The sequence below is a fragment of the Pleurodeles waltl genome, chromosome 1_2, assembly GCF_031143425.1.
Source record: "Pleurodeles waltl isolate 20211129_DDA chromosome 1_2, aPleWal1.hap1.20221129, whole genome shotgun sequence".
Lineage (NCBI taxonomy): Eukaryota > Metazoa > Chordata > Amphibia > Caudata > Salamandridae > Pleurodeles > Pleurodeles waltl.
Genome location: NC_090437.1, coordinates 1038139143 through 1038163927, shown reverse-complemented (window position 1 = coordinate 1038163927; position 24785 = coordinate 1038139143).

Genomic DNA, 24785 nt, shown 5'->3' with positions numbered 1-24785 from the left:
CTACATCATTTTCCCCCAGGTGGATGATTTGGCCACAGTGAAGGCTGACTTCTTTGCAATGGGACATATCCCCAACATCATTGGCACTACTGATGGTACGCATATTGCCTTTGTGTCCTCCCCGGAGAAATGAACAGGTGAACAGAAATCGAAAGACCTTTTACTCTATGAATGTTCAGATAGTGTGCCTGGTGGACCAGTACATCTCCCATGTGAATGCAAAGTATCCTGGGTCTGTGCATAATGCCTATTTCCTGAGGAATAGCAGTATCCCATATTTGATGGCTCAACTCCAGAGGCACCGGGTGTGGCTAATAGGCGAGCCCATGGTCCCTACCCAGTGTATGTTGGTATATGGGTGTGGGGTAGGCCCTAAGGGTGAGTTTCTGGCTAACAGGTATCCCTTGATGTTTGCAGGTGACTCTGGTTAACCCAACCTCTCATGGCTACTGACCCCAGTGAGGAATGCCAGGACAAGGGCAGAGGAACATTACAATGAGGCACATGGGCGAACAAAGAGGATCACTGAGTGCACCTCTGGCCTCCAAAAGGGCAGGTTCAGGTGCCTCCATCTGACAGGTGGATCTCTATGCTACTAACCCAAGAAGGTCTGCCAGATCATCGTTGCATGTTGCATGTTGCGCAACCTAGCCTTGAGACGCCAGGTGCAGGAGGATGAGGCTGGAGATGGTGATGTGGCAGCAGAGAAGCCTGTGGACAGGGATGAAGAGGAGGCAGAGGATGTGGACAACAGAACAACTATCATACAACAGTACTTCCAGTGACACACAGGTAAGACGCTATGGGGCATATTTATAATCTGTTTACGCCAAATGTGGTCAAAAGTTTTGACGCACATTCGGCGCAAACCATGCACCATATTTAAACTTTGACGCCAGAGCCCGCTGACGTCAAAATTCCTCTGTGTGCATCATTTTTTGGATGCGGGAAACTGCCTTGTGCTAATGACATGCAAGGTAGGCGTTCCCGCCCAAAAAATGACTTTAAGGCCTGTGCGCCTTATTTATACTCCTGCGTCATCTTGACGCACAGGAGGGGGCAGGCCTTAAAAAATGGCGCACAGCCTGATGTGCGCTGTTTTTTTACGCCTGGGTGAGGGCAGGCATTAAGGGATCTGTGGGCTCACTTCCATGGTATATCACCATGGAAGGAGTCCAGAGGTGCCCTTTCCTGCCCCCAGGGACACCCCCTTCCACCCTCACCCACCCCTGGAGGACACCCATGGATGGGGGGACCCATCCCAGGTAAGTACAGGTAAGTTGAGGTAAGTATTTTTTTAATTTTTTTTAAAGTGGGATGAGGGTCTAATTTGGGCCGCCCTATATGCCACTGTGCCCAATGACAATGCATGGCCATTGGGCAAGGGGGCATGACTCCTGTCTTTGCTAAGACAGGAATAATTTCAATGGGGGCTGTGCATCAAAGAATGGTGCAAGTCTGGTTTGAGGCATGATTTTTGCCTCAAACCTGACTTGCACCATTTATTGACGCACAACCCCCATTTTCCCCTACTCCGGCGCTGCCTGGTTTGAGTCATTTTTTTTTACTCTGATCAGTCTGCAGCGCCGGCTAACGTCATTCCTTAAATAAGACACCTGAATGGCGTTAGCTGGCGGTTAACATTTTTGACGCAAACCAGCGCTGGCGCTGGTTTGCATCAAAAAGTATAAATATGGGCCTATAACTTCACCTTCCATTGCTGTTTTGTGAAGTGAATTTTCTCTGGCTGGCTGCTGTTCCCACTACAATGGCCACTTATTGTACCCTTTAACATGTCTTTTTGTAGATATTTGTGCCCTCCTGTGGCTCCTGGTGTAATGACTGCAGCACATTACAGGTCATACCTATGTATAAATAACTGTACAGTCTATTTGCAATGTCTACAGATTGTTAAACAACTACATACTTAAATCATTTGACAGACTCCATACTTTTTTTTTCCAAGAGTGTTTATTTCAGTGCTGAGAAGTAAATGGGGGTGTGCAATGGACTTGGGTCATGGTGGAGGATAATGTCCATTCTATTGGTATCACAGGTGCATTGTCCAATGGGGCATGGGAAGTGGAGCAATGGCAGTTCAATGTGGACAGGGTAACAGAGTGGGACACAAGGGTGACAATCAGGAGAGTCTTATTTCCTGGTGGGAGTCTTGTCAATGTTCTCTGGCTTCTGCCTCGATCGCATGGACTGTTTGCGGGGTAATTCTCCTTCTGCAGGGGGTGGGATGCTGGTGGCCTGTTGTTCCTGTGGCAGGACCTCCTGTTCACTAGCGTCAGTGGAGGTGGAAGGCTGTTCATCAGTGTGGCTAGTGTCAGCGGCCCGCTGGTGTGCCACTGCCTCTCTCATGGTGTTGGCCATGTCTGTCAGCACCCCTGCAATGGTGACCAGGGTGGTGTTGATGTCCCTCAGGTCCTCCCTGATCCCCAGGTACTGTCCCTCCTGCAGCCGCTGGGTCTCCTGAAACTTGGTCAGTATCTGGCCCATGGTCTCCTGGGAATGGTGGTATGCGCCCACGATGCTGGTGAGTGCCTCGTGGAGAGTCGTTTCTATGGGCCTGTCCTCCCCCTGTCGCACAACAGTCCTCCCAGCTTCCCTGTTGTCCTGTGCCTCTGTCCCCTGAACCGTGTGCCCACTGCCACTGACCCCAGGTCCCTGATCGTCCTGTGTTTGTGGGGTTGCCTGGGGTCCCTGTAGTGGTGGACACACTGCTGATTGACGTGTCCTGGGGACAGTGGTATGGGCCCGCTGGGTGGGTGCTGTGGTAGTGTTTCCTAAGTGGGGAGGCTCTGTGGTGGGATGGGCCTGTGCCTGGGTAACCGACTGTCCAGAGGTCCCTGGTGGGCCAGGTTGGTCATCCTGATCCAGGCGTGCAGAGCTGCTGTCATCACTGTGGGCCTCTTCTGTGGGGGGACTGGATGTTGCTGGCACCTCCTCTCTGGTGATGTTGTGTGGGGGTCCTGTGGGGACTTAAATGCAGTGTTATTTTTTCCGCGTGTGACATCTTGTGCATGGGTATGTTGCCCTCTATGGTTGTTATTACCATGGCAGCTTTGCCTTGTGTGAGTTGTTATTTGGTTGGTTAAGTGATTGTCTCTAGTGTGCATGCAGTCGTGATGGTTGTCCATGGAGGCCTGTGATGGGTTTCCATGCATTGGTGTTGCATGCAGGGCTTGGTATTCGGATGGGTGGTTTGTGATGGTGGGGTATATGAGAGGTGGTGGAGTGATGGGAGTGAGGGTGAGGGTGGGGGTATGTGATGGCATGCAGGATAGGGGGGTGAAAGTAGTAAAGATTTGACTTACCAGAGTCCAGTCCTCCTGCTACTCCTGCCAGGCCCTCATGATGCATGATTGCCAAGATTTGCTCCTCCCATGTTGTTAGTTGTGGGGGAGGAGGTGGGGGTCTACCCCCAGTCCTCTTTACAGCTATCTGGTGACTTGCAACCACGGAACACCCCTTCCCCCATAGGTCATTCCACCTCTTCTTGATGTCATCCCTTGTTCTGGGGTGCTGTCCCATTGCGTTGATCCTGTCCACGATTCTCTGCCATAGCTCTATCTTCCTTGCAATGGATGTCTGCTGCACCTGTGATCCGAATAGTGTGGCTCTACCCGGATGATTTCCTCCATCATGACCCTTAGTTCCTCCTCTGAGAACCTGGGTGTCTTTGTGGTGCCATGGGTGTAGTGTGTGTGGTGTGTGTGAGGGTGTTTGGTGTGATATGTTGTGGTGTGTGCTGTGAGGTGCATGGATGGTGTATGGGTGATGGTATTCTGTGACTCTGGTTCTGTGGGTGCTCCTGCTGTGGCTCTCTCTCTGTTGTAAATTGCTTGTAGTGGTAAAGGGTTGTGGGTAAAGTGTGTATGTGTGTGTGTTTTATAGTGGTGTGTGGGTGTGGTGTGTGTATGTGTGTCAGGTGTGTGTAGTTTGAATTGTCCAATGTGGTGCTGCTTTGTTAGTGTGTGTGTATTTTGAGCACGGCGGTATTTACCACCAATGGTTTACCGCGGTTGAATGTCTGCTGCAGTGATTCATGGTTCATAATGCTGTTGGCGTGGTTCTGTTGGCATAATGTTGTGGGTTTTGGTACCGCCAGTTTATCACTGACCTTTGGGCTGGCAGACTTGTGTGTGTGTCTGTATAGTGGTGGATTTCTATGTGCGGGTCACAATACGGTTAGCGGTATGGTATGTTGGCGGCAGTCAGCATAGCTGTAAGCAGCACTTACCGCCAATGTCATAATGAGGGCCTAAGTGTTTAGCTTTCTACTATGTTTGCCACATACAGGAAAATTTATCGTTTATCAACTAAATTGAAACAGTATGAAGTTTGAAAGGTACCCTGAGTTCTAGGAGGCAACACAATAACACCCAGATAGTCTCCATTCCATAGTTTCAAATTAGGTCACCTCCCTCACCACCCATCTACCTACAGAAACAAAAGTTAGACTAATCTAGCCAGATAAAACAACTCATTTTGAACAGGGTGGAATAGAGTACATTTGGCATTTTGTTATGTAAAGGTTATTTGAGAAAGGACAACTAGAATTACAACAGTGGTGAATGTGGAGATACTTAGGGGCAGATTTATGGAAAGTGGCACTGCACCAAGTGCAGTGCCACTTTTCCTGCGCCCCTTAGCACCCCCCTACCGCTACGTATTTAAAACACGGTGCACCATGGCGCAGGGTAGGGGGCAATAGTGTCATCTTTCATGATGCTATTGATGTACTCTGCAGGAGTAGCGCCAAAATATTGTACATACGGCCCCTAGCTAATGAATGGAAGGCCCCTTTTAATGCCTGTTCAAGAGCAGGCATTAAAAGGGGTCTTCAATTCTTTAGAATGGGCCCCTATGTTCTCTACAAGAGTAGAGCCAATATTTTGGCGCTACCCCTGCAGAGAACATCAATAGCATCATCAGAAATGACGCTATTGCCCCCTACCCTGCACCATGGTGAGCCATATTTTAAATACAGTGCACACATTGTGGTGGTAGGGGGGCTGCTAAGGGGCGCAGGGAAAGTGGCTCTGCACTCAGTACAGCGCCACTTTCCATAAATCTGCCCCAAAGTCTTTTGCCATTTATACAGCACCCAGTTAAGTTAAAACAATAGCCTACAAATCTAAAACTGTAATACTGTGTCTGGAGTGGTGCAAGGCTTTTGTCATCCTATGCTTTAAAACTTTGCTTAAAAAACAGACATTTGAGGTGAGCAAATTTAGAGTGTCGCTGTTGTTGTAGCGTGCTCTGTACCAGGGCTACTCTCCACCTAAACTTGGGATCTATCTATCTATCTATCTATCTATCTATCTATCTATCTATCTATCTATCTATCTATCTATCTATCTATCTATCTATCTATCTATCTATCTATCCACTGAAACAAACTAAGAACCATAGAAATTCAGCAGCTGTAGTTATGGTTATCTCAAGTATCTATAACTAGTGCCCTAAGGTAACTATAACTTGCACACATGTCATGTACAATTTTCTCCTCAATTATATTTACTGCAAGTGTTACATTGAGATTATCAATTATGTTATCAAAGATGTCATGAGTGATGCAATATGTGGGGTAATTAGCAGTGCATGGCGAGGGTGTGAGCTACTGTTACCTTAGGGCACAAGTTATAGTTACTTGAGATAACAATAACTATAACTACTGAATTTCCATGGTTTTGTGCGATTAAAATGTGAACCTAACTCTAAAGTCCATGTAACCTTTGTTTTTAAGTGAATTTCTTGATTATTTTTAAATTTTATTTCCTAACTATAATGTCCCTATAGCCTTTGTTTTTTTCAGTAAATTTCCATGTTTTTTTTCACTTTAAGTAATTTTAATTACTTTACATTAATCTATCCAGCACCGTGCACCTCCTTCAGCCGTGTGCAGCGGGGGTTGGTCTCAGGGCCTGGCCTGCGGCTAGGCCCTGCGTCCTACCCCCTGTAAGCACCCAGCCCTGAATCACACTGCACCCCGCACCATGTTATGAGTGATGTCATATGTGAAGTCATAAGCAGTGAAAGGCGGACATGTAGGTTATAGTTAGTGCTGTTCAAAATGTCACTGACTAAATTGTCACTAACTAAACTAAATTCACCTATCTATAATGCTACTTTAACCCTTGTTTTTTCAGTGAATTTCTATTTTTTTTTTAAGTAAATTATTTTTTAGGTGAGTGTATGTATAATAGAATGATTATTGTAATATATGTTGTGTTTAGATATTATTTTGTAAAATCCCCTGTGTGGACTCCAAGAGGGCTGTCCTTCCTGTTCGGCTTCTGTGAGACACTTGCCAGATTGTATATTTAGAATTGAATTAATTACAGTGTTTTCCTGTAACTTTGAACAGTGTAGAACATTAGACATGTTGATTAAGTTAGAAAACTTAATTATGTATTGTTCTATGGAGATATAAAGGACATAGGTTTTTTACGATCCCGCTTGATGCCTGCATGACACTCGCCTGCTTACTACAGTGTATTCAAAGATTACATACTCTTTTCTACTTTTCACAATCATGTGAAACTCTAGCGAGGTTGTAACTTTTTTTTAAAATAACAATAAATAATCCACTGTGACCACCTACTCATCACAGTACTTACCTCTTACACACTTCCTCTCAGAAACAAGAACCACAATATACATTGCTACTAATGTACTGTATTGAGAGCTCATCTACTGCTTTTTACTATTCACAATTCCACAAGAGTCTCACAGGATTGTAAAAATGTGTTTAAAACAATAGACATTTTTTTTTTCTTCCTGCTGCCCCTCATGTGGGCTTTTTACTTCCATTCCACACCTTCAATTTTTCACAGTAATGATGCCTGTTTCATTTCTAACATTCCAACAGGCAGCCAACCAGAACGTATGCTCTTGCGAGACTCACAGGAGCCTCCTACTCCTGCGAAAGCTTGAAGGCTGATGGTAAAAACAGGCAAGCCCAACTGTCAAAATATATAATTAATTTTTATCCTTAATTTCTCAAAAACTACTAAATGGATTTATACCAAATCATGAAAAGAACAATCTGCGGACCAAGATCTAGATTCCTGCCAAATTTTGTGCAATTCCATTTAGCAGTTTTTGCTGTAGCCTTGTCTAAAGAAATCTATGGAAAATGCATGGTAATTTTACATTTAAAACCCCCATTTTTCAAAGCCCTCACTGTGTGGATCACCCCAAATGTTTCCAGGAAGGAGATGAGGTGGATGACCTTTTCTTTTGGAAAGTTTAATGAAGATTCATCAAACTGGGCCAAAGTTATTAGTAAACCAAAACACGCTCTTTCTATGGAAAAGCAGACCTAACTATAACAACCTAGTGGCGCCCGCCACTAAGTAATATATAGTATTGTAAACTCTGACTATAGCCAATGGCACTCCATTATTTAACCATTGGGTTTTACAACTGCATTTACTAAAAAACATTGTTGGATATTTAAAGTTTGTGATCTTACGTAGGCAGTAAGGTTATCATCCTTTTCACACCAAAGGGAATATTTACTATTATTTCAGGCAAAGTAGTACAGCAAGGGAACTTATGACGCAGCATAGTGTGAAAGAGAGAAAGCATAAATTATACATATTTACAAAGTTATGGAGCATTTCTGCTCTGTCCTTGTGCTGGCACACTATGTGATGCCTAGTGCCAACAATGGCATCCTTGCACTAGACTAAAAGAGTGAATTTGTTACAAGCAGGATTATTTTGGTTTAGGAAGGGACATCTTTGTGCACAAAAAGAATCCTTAGAGGCATAAATTTCACCTCGCCAGGTCCTTGTAGAGCAGGTGCACTATTTTTTACACAAACCCAGGTTTACAAGTCTTTGTAAAACTGGTTTGCATTAAATTCATGGGTGGCTGCATGGGAATGACGTGCTATGACGTGCTACACCCATAACAGAAGCAAAGTAACACAAGGCAGTGCTATGTGCTGCATTACGTTCTCTTTACTAAGCCATGCAAATCCACAAAAGGGACCCAACCAAGACACAGCATCACTGTAAATTGTCTCCCTCTTTTCATACAGTAGGTACTCATTGGCAGACAATGATTGGAATCCTTGAATACTAATTAATGGAACATTTAAGTCATACAAGAAGATACTGAATGAGCTGGGGGGCATTATGCAAACCTGCCCAGATTATCTAATGCTTTGGAAAAAATGACAAATGTACAGTGCAGATGCACTGTGCTCGGATCCAAGGCACTACAAGTCAGGTGGCATAGTGTGATTAAACCATGCATTGATAGGTACCTGTTTCCAAAATGTAGTATGAGTTATTAAGAGAATATGTTGAACCTCAATGCAAGATAATAACTCTTCAGCTATAACCTTGGAAGAAGGAAAGTTTCATTCATGACATAATGGGGGTTATTACAACTTTGGAGGAGGTGTTAATCCGTCCCAAAAGTGACGGTAAAGTGACGGATATACCACCAGCCATATTACGAGTTCCATAGGATATAATGGACTCGTAATACGGCTGGTGGTATATCCGTCACTTTACCGTCACTTTTGGGACGGATTAACACCTCCTCCAAAGTTGTAATAACCCCCAATATAAGGAGCAAGCAATAGTCACCCAGATTATAAGGGTCATCACTTAAAAAAATTATACTGACATCCCTTAATCCCCAGCAGTATGGATTGTGTCATCCAACAGGATGTCATTAAGTAAATGAGGCCTGGTTTAGGGCCGGCACACAGAGATCACAGCACAGGGCTAAAGAACAAGTGCAACAGGAATGAATAGGGCTGTGGGAGGCACAGCTCTGCTACCATGTCCCAGTTATTGTGTACTAAGAAAATTATATCTCATGTCCTCATCATGCACAGCTCTTAGCCTCATACTTGACGTCACTGATGACATCTCAGATTACTTCATCAATGGCATCACTAATGGCATCTCAAATGAAATAATTGATTACATCACCGTATGCTCAAAATCAACAGCATTCAGCTGCATGCGCATGCGGTTGAGCACACTTATGTCTCTTTTCTGTGGTGTGCTGACAGGGTTGATCACTGTCTGTTTACTCTTTGGGGCTTATTTTGCTGCAATCAATGGTTGGCACTTATAGGTGTATGATTCATAAGTTTGCGACTGATTAGGAAGTCCGGGTTTGGCCAGGTAGATCTCTGTTTTGTTACACGGTTCCTACAAATACAACAGAACTGTGTATTAGACCAACACGAACTTCACAATATAGAGTCTCATTCCACGTTTATCATCAGTAAGTGTTGTCATATCTCAGGTAGCTCACAGTATCAATCAATCATTTTCTGTAATGCATGGCTACTCACCCGTGAGGGTCTCAAGGTGCTGGGGAAGAGAGTAGGGGCCTCATCCAAAGAGCCACATATTGAGGTGCTTCCTGAATGGTGAGTGATGGGCTTTGTCTGAGGTGCAGGAGAAGGTTGTTCCAGCTCTTTGCTGCAATGTAGGTGAAGGATATTACTCCGACTGTGGTTTTATGAATGCAAGGGATGGTGGCCAGGGCCATCTGGGCGGAGTGGAGGGATCTGGAGGGGTGTGGAAGGAGATGTGGTGGTTCAGGTAGGCTGGTCCTGCATTGTGTATTCCCTTGTATGTATGGGTGAGTAGCTTGAAGGTGATTTGTTTCTCGACCGGGAGCCAGTGGAGATTCCTCTGGTGTTGGGAGATGTGTTCTCGGCGTGGGAGGTCCAGGATGAGTCTGGTGCAGTGTTCTGAATGAGTTGTAGTTTTTTTATGTTTCTGGTCGAGGCGCCGGCGTGGAGGGTGTTGCTGTAGTCAAGCTTGTTTGTGACAAGGGCATGGGTGTCTGTCCTGCGACAGTCTGCTGGGATCCATCTGAAGATCTTCTGAAGTTTGCAAAGTGTGTGCGAGCAGGGGGAGGTGACTGAGTTTACCTGGTGGGTCATGGATAGGGAGGAGTCGAGGATGATGCCTAGGTTGCAGCAGACGTGCTCAGTAGGTGCAGGGGGGCCTCTGATGGATTTGGACCAACAGGAGTTGTCCCGAGCTGAGGTGGGGTTTACTGATGAGCTCAGTCTTGTCGGAGTTGAGCTTGCATCAGCTTTCTCTCATCCAGGTGGCGACGGCTTCCATTCCTGAGTGGAAGTTCTTTTTGGCTGTGTTCGAGTCTTTGGTGAGGAAATTATGAGTTGTGTGTTATCGGCGTAAGACACAATTTTCATACCGTAGCTTCTGACGATGACTGTGAATGGGGCCATGAATATGTTGAACAGTGTGAGACTCAGTGAGGATCCTTGGGGGACTCTGCATTGGACTTCTGTGGGTCTGGCTATGTAGGACGGGAGTCTGACCCTCTCCGTCCTCCAGGAGAGGAAGGAGTGGATCCATTCCAGGGCTCTTCTGCCGATTTCTATGTCGTGGTGTCTGGTGTGTAAAGTCCTGTGGGAGACCGTGTCGAAGGCTGATGAGAGGTCGAGGAGTGTGAGTGCTGCGGTGTGGCCGCGGTCTAGGAGTAATCAGATGTCGTCAGAGGGCTGTCTCGGTGCTTTGGTTGCTGCGAAAGCCAGACTTGGAGCTGTCCAGGGAGTTGTTGGCCTCAATGAAATTCCGGAGTTGTGTGTTGATAAAAATATTTCTAGCTATTGCGTCAAGAATTTTCAATTCTATTAAGGACACGGAGGCGAGGATTATGCTTTCTCTTTCTTTACTGACTTAAACAGCAGGCAATCAAATACAAGTAACAGAAAAAACTACATCACCCAGGATGCCTAACATCCTGTCACATGGTCCAATCACCATCCATGTCCTCTGCTATGAGTCCTTTGACCTATGGAGTCACTTCCTCTTTCTTTGTTCATAACAGATAAGATCAACTTGAAAACGAAACTTCTTACGCCAACCCAAAATCCGGAGTCATGAACTTCTTCTCCTTACTGAAGAACCGAATCTTGGATAGCTCCATGCCGGAGAAACAACCGGTTAGAACATTAAAACCCAAACTTCCTTGAGGTTACGAATTTCAGGCGTTCTTCTGATCAGAAGCTGTAACAACAAACAGGTAGGTAATATCCCAATAAAATAGACATTATTTCAAACTTTATAATTGACAATAAATGGGAGGGTTAAATGACAATATATAATGAAATATGCGCAATAATTGATATTCAATATTCATTGTATATATAAGGGGGGGATAATCCTCGCCTCCGTGTCCTTAATAGAATTGAAAATTCTTGACGCAATAGCTAGAATTTTTTTTATTCTATGTCTGGACCGAAGGCTCCGATTATGCTAGTTTAAAGCTGTTCCATCACAACACTAGCTACATCCAATACCGGTTTATGATAAAACTTACGAAAAGTATTTTCTGAAGACCAATCTGCCGCTTTCATTATGTCCTCTAAACGAGAACCTAAGGCAAATGATTTTGAAGCCATAGCACCTCTAGCAGAATGGGCCCCAAAAACAGAGGTGTCAATACCTGCTTCACTCATCAGCCATCTCATCCATCTAGCTAAAGTAGCTGAGGAAACTGGTTTAATAGGTTTTTGCAAAGCAATTAACAATTGACCTTTAACATCCTGTCGAAATTCTTCTGTGACAACTTCATAATCCTTTAAACACTGAACAACACATAATTTTGAATTTTCAGTATAAACTGGATAGGATACTGACCTGCAATTTGTTTTAGTTCTTCTTGTCACCGAAAAGGAGACTCCTTCTGGTGAAAAAGTTCTACCTGCTAAATCTAAGGCTCTGACGTCAGAAACTCTTTTGCAAGAGATAAGGCATAAAAGCATGGTCAGTTTAGCTGAAAGTTGCTTGCGAGACAAATACCTGTTGGCAGGCCAAGAATCTAGGAATTTTAAAATAATATTAACATCCCATAACACAGTATATTTCGCTTGAGGGGGTTTTGAAAGACGTATACCCCTCAAAAGCTTGCAAATTAGTGGATGTTCTCCAATGGGCTTACCTTCTAACTGGGAATGTCCTGCTGAAATGGCAGATCTAAAATTGTTGATCGTCCGATAAGCTAAACCCGAACTAGCTAGTTCTGCTAGAAAGTTAACAATCAACCCAATATGTGCTTCCACTGGATTGGCACCCCTTCCATCACACCAACTAGACCATCTGCGCCAGGCTGAATCATATCTCTTATGGGTACTACTGGCCCAGGCCTGTTTAATGTACTCCGCAGCTTGTTGCAAAACATCTGGGGTATTCCATCTAGACCTGAAATTAACCAGACTAGAAGAGTTAACTTCCCTGACAAGATCAGTGGATGTTGAAGGCCCTCTGGACTCAAGAGAAGATTCGGACGAGGAGGAATCAGAAGAGGAGAGGCACAGGCTAAATGAAGAGCACTGGGGAACCAAGGCTGTGGTCTCCAAAACGGAGTCACCAGAACAATCTCTGTTTTCTGTCTCCGCACTTGAGACAGAACTCTGGCAATCATCAGAAAAGGAGGAAATGCATAACCCCGAAATTGGGACCAGTCCTGAAGAAAGGCATCTGTCTTTAATGCATAAGGGTCTGGACGGCAACTGTAAAAATTTTGAATTTGGCAATTGAGCCGTGAGGCAAACAGGTCCACTTCGCAATTGCCCCATTCCTTGACTATCTGAGCAAAAATCAGGGGATCCAACTTCCAGTCGCTGGAGTCTGATAGGTATCTGGAATTCCAGTCTGCTATGATATTCTGGTCCCCAGGCAGGTATTCCGCTATGACTACTAAACACTGAGTTAGGCAATAATGCAAAAAATCCTTGGCAATCTCCGCCAGGATTCTGGACTTCGTGCCTCCCAATTTGTTGACATACCTCACTGCTGATACATTGTCCATCCGTAATAGTATGCAACAATCTGTTTTCTGCGGGGAGAGGCTCTTTATGGCAAAGGAACCCGCTAGAAGTTCCAGGCAATTGATGTGAAGGGATTGTTCCCATTCTGACCATCTGTCCCCGTCACTTGGGAGTTGGAGCTAGCTCCCCAACCCCATCTGCTGGCATCGGATTCTATCACTACCTCCGGGCGAGAGCCGAAAATCGCCCTGCCATTCCAAGCTTCCATGTGATGAAGCCACCATTGAACTTCCGATCTTACTTCGGTAGTCAAAGGGATTTGTTCTGAGTAACTCAGACCCTGTGGCAAATGCCTGATCTTGAGTCTTTGAAGTGCTCGATAATGTAGGGGTGCAGGGAATATCGCCTGAATAGATGAAGCTAATAAGCCCACTAATCTGGCTATAGTCCTCAATGAGACGGTCTGGCAGGCTAAAACCGATCTCAATTCCCTTTTGATGTTGCGTATCTTCTGAGAGGGAAGAAGAAGTTGACATAAAGTGGAATTTATCTGGAATCCCAGAAACTCTATTACCTGCGAAGGTTTCAACAATGACTTCTGTACATTGATCAGGAAACCTAAATCCTGCAGGAGACTGATGGTCCAATCCAAGTGCGAGATTAGGACTTGAGGGGACTGAGCCATCAGCAGAATATCGTCCAGATATATCATCAATCTGACTCCCTTGGTTCTGAGGCATTCCATCACTGGTCTCAGTAGCTTCGTGAAGCACCAAGGGGCTGACGATAGACCGAATGGGAGTGTCAGGAACTCCAGGCACTGACCCTTCCAATGGAATTGTAGGAATCTCCTGTGGGGAGGAAAAATTGGAATCGACAAATAGGCATCTTTTAGATCCAGGCGAACCATCCAATCCCCTTCTAACAGGATGTCCCTTAGCATGTGGATACCCTCCATCTTGAAATGTCTGTATAGGATCCACTGGTTGAAGTCCTTTAGGTTCAAGACTAAGCAGTGACCTCCTCCTTTTTTGTCTACTACAAAAATAGGACTGAGGAAACCGAAAGGATGAGGGGAAGCAAATTGTACGGCCCCTTTGTCTAAGAGAGCTTGCACTTCTTTGTCTATAAAATCTTGATTTGCTTGGGAAAAACACATTAGTAACGGAGGGGAGAGTTGTTTGGGGGTACTCACAAACTCCAGTCGAAATCCCTCTACTGTTTGGAGAACCCATGGATCTCTGGATATCCGTTTCCAATTTGCTAAGCAAGATGCAATTCTGCCCCCAAGTTTGACCTGAGAAAAATGAATAATGCTCACATGTGAAACTTGAGTCTTGAATGGCTCCTTGTTGCCCCCTGCGATGACCCCTGCGGAAGCGGGGTCGACCCTCTCTGGGTCGCGTGGGGTAGAAGGTGGAGTCTTGATCTCCGTACCAACCACCTCTGCCTCTCGGGTAGTAGTGTTGGGGACTGTTAAAGGAGCTGCGGCCGGACATACGTCCCCCGTAACGATCGGCCCTGCCAAAAAGGCCTCGTTTGAAAAACTTCTTGAGTGACATTTGTGTTTTGTCAAGGGAAGAAAAAGTGGAGCAGAACTTGGCTAAGTCTTTGAAGAATGAGGATTCAAAGAGCAGTACTTCAGCCGAAGGTCCCGCTTCTGAGGACGCAAGATCCGATAATTTGGGATCAATGCGCATAAGCACTGATTTCCTTCGTTCTGCTGAAATGGCACAGTTAGAGTTTCCTAATAGGCACACAGCTCTTTGTGCCCATCCGATAAGGACATCGGTGTCCACCGGAGAACCAGATTCCTTGGCTACATACGCCAACTCAAGGATCTTAGTCAAAGGTCCTGAAAGGTCCAACAGTTTGTCTTGGCAACTACGCCAGGAGCGGTCTAAACGTTTTTTGGGATCCGTAGCAAATTTTTTCATGAAGGTGACCATGGTGGGGTCTATCTCTGGAGTATCAGAAACCTTGCCCTCCAGGTCAGGTCTGGGACACTCCGCTTTCAAGCGTGACCTAACTTCTTTATCGAAACTTTTTCACAAGTTGGCTTGAACATATTGTGCTACTTCGGGAGGGGGAACCCAATTGGAGGACCTGGGGTGAATAATTTCCGTAGGATCAAAGTCCAAAACCTGGAACGGGGGGGGCACTTTCTTACTTTTCTTACTCGGTACAGGAACATCAGAATCATCTGAATCGTCAGAGGAGGAAGTCTTATCAGAGGAAGAGGTAGAAAGGCTGGTTCCTTTTTTCGAACTGTAATTATGTTCGCCACTGCGTTTTTTACGCAGTTTCTCGAAAGCGTCAGCATGAACATCACTGACCTCTGCTCCTGGTTCCAGATTTTTTGCTTTGTCTTTTACTTTTTTAGGTTTGTGTTGTCCCTGAGACCAACCCTGTGATCGAGCAAAGTCAAATATTTGCCCTGAAAATGGGCCCAGAGCTCTCACTAGAGCATCATTAACTGATTGTTGGTCCCTGGTATCAAGGGCTTCCACCAGATCAACTTGAAGTTGATTGCCCAACTCCTCTGTATAGTACTTGCCTTCTTGTTCATCCCATTGAGCCATGGTTCATATAGAGTAACAACAGTATTGAGGAGGAATTTTTTAAAACAAGAATCCAACAGGGGAAGTGCAAAAACCCCAAGTTCATGCAAGGAAAAGGAGCCCTTAAATTAAAGTGAGGAGGGAGCAGCCTGAAATGTACTCTAGGCAGCAGCCTGATAGATATTTTACAACCCAGTCAGTTTTTTAATCTGCTGGGCGTCAGGAAGCAAGGTTTTTGTTGAAGGGGAAGGCACAGACGAGCACGCTGCACACATGAGACGATCGATTCCAAATCTGGAAATAAACGTGTACTTATTTGCTGCGAAGCAGCAAAGAAAGAGGAAGTGACTTCATAGGTCAAAGGACTCATATCAGAGGACATGGATGGTGATTGGACCATGTGACAGGATGTTAGGCATCCTGGGTGATGTAGTTTTTTCTGTTACTTGTATTTGATTGGCTGCTGTTTAAGTCAGTAAAGAAAGAGAAAGCATAATCGGAGCCTCCGGTCCTGACATAGAATTGCTTTCTCAAGTACTTTGGCAGGGTAGGGTAGCAGGGAGATGGGCCAGAAATTCTTTAGTTCTGATGGGTCGGCCATAGGTTTCTTCAGGAGAGGGCATATTGTGGCGTGTTTTCAGTCCTCTGGGAAGGTGCCAGTGTTGATGGAGCAGTTCATTGTGCTCCATCAGTATCAGCTCCAACTCCTAAACTGAACAGGCAAAGATATTGTTGGCAACCTCGAACATGATACTCTGATCCCCAAGGAATCCATGGAAACAGATCATACCCTTTCATTAGTTCTTCTCACACACCCAAAGTAAACACAAGAAAGATACGAAAATAATTTTCAAAAAAATAATTGAAATAATCATATTCCTAAATAAAAAGCATGTGCTGAAGTTCTTAGAAAGATGAGACACACTACTGTAAACAGCATTTTTAAAATGATGAATACTATAAACTGTTCAACCATGTCAATTGTTGCTATTGCTAATGTTTGTGTAGTCGGAGTACCCTCTGCCAGATCAATTAGAACAGTCTATACCCCATACCTTGGTGGTAGGTATCTGGAAGCCTGTGTAGGGTATTCTCCTTGGCAGGATAGAGGTTGGAGTCAGAAGTGCTGCACCTCAGTCACAGCTCGTAGAGGTTCTGTGATTGTCCCAGCATAGAAGTACTCCTCTTGCTGAATATTAGCACGGAAGCTATGTAGATAATAAAGTAGATTTCTTATCACACTGTAAGAGAGACAGAGCAGCTCTTTCATTGCGTCTGGCTGAAAAGAGTTGTCTCATAACAAGCACACCAAGAAAGCAAACAAGTGACATTGTGTTCTGAAATGTGCAACCCTGGAACTAGCTTTATAGACTACAGGGTGTCAGTGCCTATCAGAAATGTACATACAACGCATTCACATGCTAAAGTGTGACAAAGGTTATTACCGAAAGGAGAAAGGAGATGTCAACTTTAATGAGCTGAATCTAAAATGGCAACTGCATGCAAGCCATGAGACAGTTTGAACAGATTATTTTAGCCCTTTCTTGTTGATCGAGATATTGTAGCATTGACATGGAGCAACGTTGCCATACTTCCCATTTCTGTTTGGTTAATGATTGACTGTAGAACAGTGACCTCTATGTGATTTAAATGGGCGATTCCTGTTGATTTCTCTGGAGAATTGAGATGGTTTGAACGCTACGTTCGTGTGGGGGATTTATGCTTTTCATGATATGTGAATATTTGAGTTGTTCATTATCATCATTCGAGCTCTATTTCGACAGCAAGTACCATAAAAGCAATGCAAATGCACACATAAAACCATGATTCACAAACAACATATAAAAATACAATACTAAAATTCTCGAAATAAAAAACATTTCACATTACCAATGCCCAGGGCGTGCAAATCAGACGCCAAATTACTCTATCAAAAGATACGTGTGGCTTTGTTTTCCTTAATATTTATGAGCCTATGGCATAAAAAGGTTAACCAAGCTTATGTTCTAAGTCAAGCAAATAACAGAATAAGACTTAAGCAAGTAAATTTAGAATCCTAAGACCTAAAAAAATGTTTTCCCCATATTAAAAGGAAGTGTAGTATAATACAGATATATATTCGAGATCTAAAAATTACAATATTAAATCAATTAAAAACACAGTCTCTGTCCTTGAATAATATTGTGTCAATATAAAAAACTTGCTCTAATACGCCAAATGGCTGCTAAAAACGTTGCCACAGCACACACCACCGGCCCATGGGTACTAGTACTACAAATCCTGACGGCCGAGTGGCGATACCTAATGCCCATGGTGTTACAAAGAGGTCTTATCCAACAGACCCTTTGCTTTTTATATGCGGGAACAATGGACTAAAAGATGGCTAATTGTTTCCCTAGTATTGCATCCCATCGGGCAAAGGTCTAACAGACTAGCAGTTTGCTTCCATCTGGCGGTAAGATCACGCACTGGTAAAGATCCTAGTCTGAGTCTTATATAAAGTGCACGTGACACCGGATGTATAATGATATGAAAATAATGCTCAAACTCAAAGTGTCACTTAAATGCTAAAAACTGTCCGTCATGCTACACGACGGAACAGCTGCTAGGGTTGATGTTTGTACACTCTCCCAATATGCAGGCTTCAAAATCTGTGAGGCGTTTTTTGAAAGATGCAAAGGATCCACCCAATAAGAGCCAAGACCAAGTTTAAGGAAACCTCTTTTTATATACTTGCACCATAAGATTTTCCCTACCTGAGAATCACTTAAAAGCGCTCCTAGCCATATCCTTTAAGGATCTAACACTGCTGTGGACCATATCTGAATCCAATATTGCAGTGGTCTCAAGGCAGCAATATCAGCAATAGAGTGCAAATTTAAATACATTCAGATAGGCAAAGTAGGAGAACTCGAAGGAACTTTTAGCAGGGCCTTGATGAAAGAAATTCTCTACTCTTTCCATATAATGGAGTTTATCATGGCCCCACCGCTCAGCACCATACAAAGCACCTTCTCTCTAGCCTTCACTTTATAAATATCCACTGCAGGTGTAACGTGAAAGGTGGACATTCTAGCAGCAAATCTCAAAATGACCCCTGTCTTTTGTTTAAGGGACATAATACACTTTGTCAGATGTGATGTCCATTTATGGGGAATATCTTGCCTAATTCCCAGATAGTCAAAATAACTAACACGTTCAAGGACCTCACCACCGAGCACTATATTCTTTTTTGCTCTAAATTTTGGGTCACCAAACACCATACATTTGGTTTTGGTGCAGTTTATTTGTGAGCCATAATCCTTACAAAAACCCTGAGAATTTCTCCAAAAGCCTAGATAATCCAGAGGCAGTTTGGGATAAAAGCAAGGTATCATCAGCAAACAACAGACAGGGTGTCTTGATACCACCCAATTTCAGAGCATCATTTTGGCTATCAAGTAAATACGGAGTACAGGCATTTATAAAAAGTAAAAAAAGAGTTGGGGCCAAAACGCATCCCTGTCTGAAAGGGAAACTTGTCAGATAATTCTCCGTCCTTCCCCACCTTACTCTAGCAAACCTCTTTGAGTACAATTCCCTAATTGAATTTAGCAAGGGGCCCGGGACTCCAATTTTAGCCAGGGTCTCCATAGCTTGGGACGGGAGACCAGATCAAAAGCAGATCTGAGATCAACAAAGGTGACAAACAGCCTACAACCGTCCACATCCACCACCTTCCATTTAATTGTAAGAAAGCAGAAGCCCTGGTCCACCATAGCCGTCTTAGTCTAAAGCCCTCCTGCAAGTGGCTTAAGGCCCCATTTTCTTCCAACCAGGCTCTAAGCCTACCCAAAACCTGCAAGACATTTTTTTTCAGAAGATTATCTAAAACGCTGATCGGTCTATAATTTCCCAGAGCCTATTTGTCCCCTTTTTATTGATAGGGACAATTATTGCACCCCTCCACGAATGAGGAAAGATGGTATTTAACAGAATATCATTTGAGACTTGGTTAATATAAGGGCCCCATAATGTCAAGTCAGACTTGTACAGGTCAGATAGAATCCCATCTAGCCCGGGAGCCTTCCCTGATTTTAGGGCCATAATGGGTATCTCTGTTTCTTTCCTAGTGAACGATGCAATAACACCTGCTCGATTGATCCTGTTCGTGTATACAGCCTGTATGTCCACTAGAAGAGCAGGATCCTGGCTGTAAAGTTTGGTAAAGTAAGAAATCAAATTTTTTGAAGGGATATTACAATCAGGCCTAGACCTCATATTTCCTCCTTCTTGGGAAACCAAGGACCAAAAACTCTTTGCGTTTGAATTCTTGGCTGCTACCAACAATTCTTGCCATGTATCCTCCACCCACTGTGCCTTACTTAATTACAGCAGCATAGTCACGCCTTGCCATCATTATAGCAGGTCTATCCCGTGGTCTAACTGCTTCCAAAAGGCCATTCTTGGCCCTCCTACAGACATTGTTGAACCATGGATTTAATTTAGGCACTCTGCACCTAACACTTCCCCTATTTTCCCTAATAAAAAGGACCTTTGGGGAAGCAAAGAGCTCAAAGTGTTTAGCCATGATTTGGTCAGCAGAATAAGAGTTGGATACAAGGGCAACTGTATACCTAGAAACCAAATCAGACATTTGAGCTACTAGAGCACCTTTGTTCGTAAACGCCTCCCATCTTAGTATACGCTGATTACTGGCCACCTCCAGGGAGGTCGTAAATATCTGATCTTGCTTATTTGACCCAAAACCAGGAAACCACCTATCTCACTCTAGCAAAAGGGGGAAATGATCACTGTAGCATTGGTCTCCCACTTTAAGGTCCTTAATTTCATGCCAGGTCCTAACATCAATACGCAGATAGTCAATCAAGCTACAGTATGACCCTCTAATAAAAGTAGAACGTGCTGGAATATCTGAGGGAAAACGCCCATTTCCAGGCCGCAGGTCATATAGCAGCATTAACTCAATAACCTGCAACACCCTTGGGCTAGATTTAGGCTGGTCTCCTGACATGGGAAAGGATGGAATTCCCCATACTGCATCCTCTTCCTGGGTTACCTCTGCAAAAAGGGGATTGGGCTCTAAGAAAGCATTAAAGTCACCAGCTATGATGACAAAATGCAAAGGAAGTAGGTCAGCCACAAGTGTATTTAGCAAGGATATAGGCCCTCATTACAACCCTGGTGGTAATGTCCAATGACTGCTGTGCCAACGGCAACCAACATACCATGTCCGCAGCAGAAATCCGCTATGGGTATTATGACCCACACTTAGAAATGCTCCACAATACAGACACCCATACAAGTCCGCCACACCAAAGGTCAGTGATAAATTGGCGGTACCAAAACCCACACCGTTACGCCAACAGGAATACACCCAAATTATCACTACCCACGAATCAATGCGGCGGTCATTCAACCACAGTAAACCATTGGCGGTACACACCGCTGCGCTCAAAATACACACACACCTACAAAACACCACCACATTGGACAATTCAAAATACACACACCTGATACACATACACACACCCACACACCCACTCCAATATAAAACGCACACCCGCATTACCCACAACTCCTCACAATGAAAAAGTTTGAAGAAGCAGAGTGAGAGAAAAGCAAATACAACACCAGCATCCAGGGCACACAACACCATCACTCATACACCATCCACGCACATCAACCCACACACCCCAACACATCACCCCACACATCACATCAACCATCACCTTACACATCACTCACACCACATCATGGCACCTCAAAGACACCCCAGGTTTTCTGAGGAGAAGCTCAGGGTCATGGTGGAGGAAATCATCAGGGTAGAGCTACAGCTATTCTGATCACAGGTGCAGCAGACCTCCATTGCTAGGAAGATGGAGCTATGGCGGAGAATTGTCGACAGGATCAACACAGTGAGACAGCACCCCAGAACATGGGATGACACCAGGAAGAGGTGGAATGACCTATGGGGGAAGATACGTTCCATGGTATCCAGACACCAGGTAGCCATACAGAGGACTGGCGGTGGACCCCCACCTACTCCCCACAACTAACAACATGGGAGGAGCAAGTCTTGGCGATCGTGCATCCTGAGGGCCTTGCAGAAGAAGCAGGAGGACTGGACTCGGGTAAGGCAAATCTATACTACTATAACCCCCACCCTACCTTCATGCCGTCACTAACTCCTACCCCTAACCTCACACCCATCACTCCACCACCTCGCATATACCCCACTATCACAACCCACCCATCCCAATACCAAGCCCTGCATGCAACAACAATGCATGGACACCCATCACCAAAGAATGTCCAAGGGAGAGACTCACACAGGGCACACAATCACCACTAACACAAAGGCCAAGGCGATATTGCAAGCACAGTAGTAGAGGGAAACACACCGATTGCACAAGATGGCACACACAGATACAATAACAATGCATTTACACCCCATCAGGACCCCTACACAATGTCACCGGACAGGAGGTGGCAGCCATATCCAGTCACCCCACAGGAGAGGCCCACAGTGACCACAGCAGCTCTACACGCCTGGATCAAGATGACAGCCTGGCCCATAAGGGACCTCTGGACAATCGGTTCCCCTGCCACAGTCCCAAACCACCACAGAACCTCCCCCTTCAGGAAACACCACCACAGCACCCACCCAGTGGGCCCATGCTACTGTCCCCAGGACACATCAATCAGCAGTACAGGGACCCCATCAATCAGCAGTACAGGGACCCCAGCAACCCCACAAACACAGGACAATCAGGGACCTGGGGTTAGTGGCAGTGGGCACACAGTTCAGGGGACAGAGACACAGGATAACAGGGAAGCTGGGAGGGATGCTGGGTGACGGGGGACGACAGGCCCAGGGGACAGACCCTCAACAAGGCACTATCAAACATCATGGGAGCCTACTACCATTCCCAGGAGACCATGGGCACGGTACTGACCAAGTTTCATGAGACCCAGCGGCTGCAGCAGGGACAGTACCTGGGGATCAGGGAGGACTTGAAGTCCATTAACACCACCCTGGTCACCATTGCAGGGGTGCGGGCAGACATGACCAACACCATGAGGGAGACAGTGACATACCACCGGGCCCCTGACACCAGCCCGAACGATGAACAGCCTTCCACGTCCACCGGGGCTAGTGGACAGGAGGTCCCGCCACAGGACCAACAGGCCACCAGCACCCCACCCCCTGCAGAAGGAGAACCACTCCACAAACGGTCCCTGCGATTTAGGCAGAAGATAGAGAACAATGCCAAGACCCCCACCAGGAAATACAACTCTCCTGATTGTCACCCTTCTGTCCCACTGTGTCATCCTGTCCACCTTGAACTGACATTGCTCCACTTCCTATGCCCCATTGGACAATGCACCTGTGATACCGAGAGACTGGACTCTACTATGGACCTTCCTCCACCATCACCCCAGCCCCTTCCACATACCACTATACACATTAGCCCATAAATAAACACCCTTGATTCACAAACCAATCTGGAGTCAGTCTGTACTTTCACAAATGTATAATTACAACTTCTTCCACAAATATCAATGTAAATGCTCATTTGCACATACCAATGTATGACAGATGTTGGGCAGCAGTAAACTTAGCAGAAGGCAAAATGAGGTACCCAGATCTGTGAAATGGAAAGCCAAAGTGAACCTCAGGGTTCATACATAGAGGTTAAGAGGCTGACTTATACAATGTCCTACAGTAGTCAGATATGAGATGAGCAGTGCCAGTCTCTTACCTATGTCTTACTGGAAGTACTGCATGATGATGTTGTTTCAGTTGTCAATATCTTCTTCCTCTGTCTCCTCTTCCTCACTGTCCAAAGGCTCCACAGCTGCCACAATACCATCATCAGGCCCATCCGCCTGCAGAAAAGGCACCTGGCGTCACAAAGACAGATTGTGCAACATGCAGCATGCCACGATTATGTGGCATACCTTCTTCAGTGAGTAGTATAGGGAGCCACCTGTTAGATGAAGGCACCGAAATCTGGCCATCAGGAGGCCAAAAGTCTGCTCAATAATACGCCTAGTTCGCCCATGTGCCTCATTGTAGCGTTCCTCTGCCCTTGTCCTGGCATTCCTCACTGAGGTCAGCAGCCATGAGAGGCTGGGGTAACCAGAGTCACCTGCAAATATCGGGGGAAATCTGATCGACACACACTAACCCTTAGGGACTACCCCATACCCAGACACCTATTCATACTGTGTGGGGACCTTGGACTCACCTATTAGCCACACCCGGTGCCTCTGGAGTTGGCCCATCACATAAAGGATGCTGCTATTCCTCAAAATGTAAGCGTCATGCACAGAGCCAGGATACTTGGCATTCACATGAGAGATGTACTGGTCTGCCAAACACACCACCTGCACATTCATAGAATGGTAGCATTTTCGATTTCTGTATTTCTGTACACCTATTCATTTCTGCGGGGGAGACAAATGCCACATGTGTACCATCAATGGCACCAATGATGTTGGGGATGTGTCCCAGGGCATAGAAGTCAGATTTCACTGTGGCCAAATCCTCCACCTGGGGGAATATGATGTAGCTGTGCATGTGTTTCAGCAGGGCAGACAACACTCTGGTCAACACATTGGAGAATATTGGCTAAGACATCCCTGCTGCCATGGCCACTGTAGTTTGAAAGGAGCCACTTGCCAAGAAATGGAGCAATGACAGGAACTGCACTAGAGGGGGTATTTCTGTGGGATGGCGGATAGTTGACATCAGGTTAGGCTCCAATTGGGCACACAGTTCTTGGATTGTGGCGCGATCAAGTCTGTAGGTGATAATGATGTGTCTGTATTCCATTGTCAACAGGTCCACCAGGGGTCTGTACACTGGAGGATGATGCCATCTCATCATCTGCCCCAGCGGATGTGCCCTACGGAGGAGATTGGTGAGCAGAGGGTCATGTACCACATAGGTTGCACAAGTGTTTTTGCTGTAATGTGAGTAAATCCATGCGTGGCATTGTCTGTCCGTATTTCTGCCCAAATGTGCTGTGGCGCAGTTAGGTGCAATGCCATGTGCCCCCCCTGAAATGGCGGCTGCCTGACCTGTAATGAGGGACAAGGGGAAATGAGGTAACTGTGCTGGCGTTGTGTAGCGTCAGGGTAGCGCCGCGCAATTTAGCATTGGTTATCCTTGGTCCCTATGGGTTCCAGGAGCCAATTGCGATGTACGCTGGAGGTCACGGTACACACCGCCGCGGACGTGACCACCATTTTCTATCTGTTCACTCACTTGATACCTGACCTTCAACAGGAGATGACCTACACTGCAAGTGCTGCTGTGACCTGTGTCTGGAAGCGACAATGGCTCGGGTGTCTGGGGAAAGGGCCCCTGCCTTCACTTCGGAGGAGTTGGAGAGACTAGTGGATGGGGTCCTCCC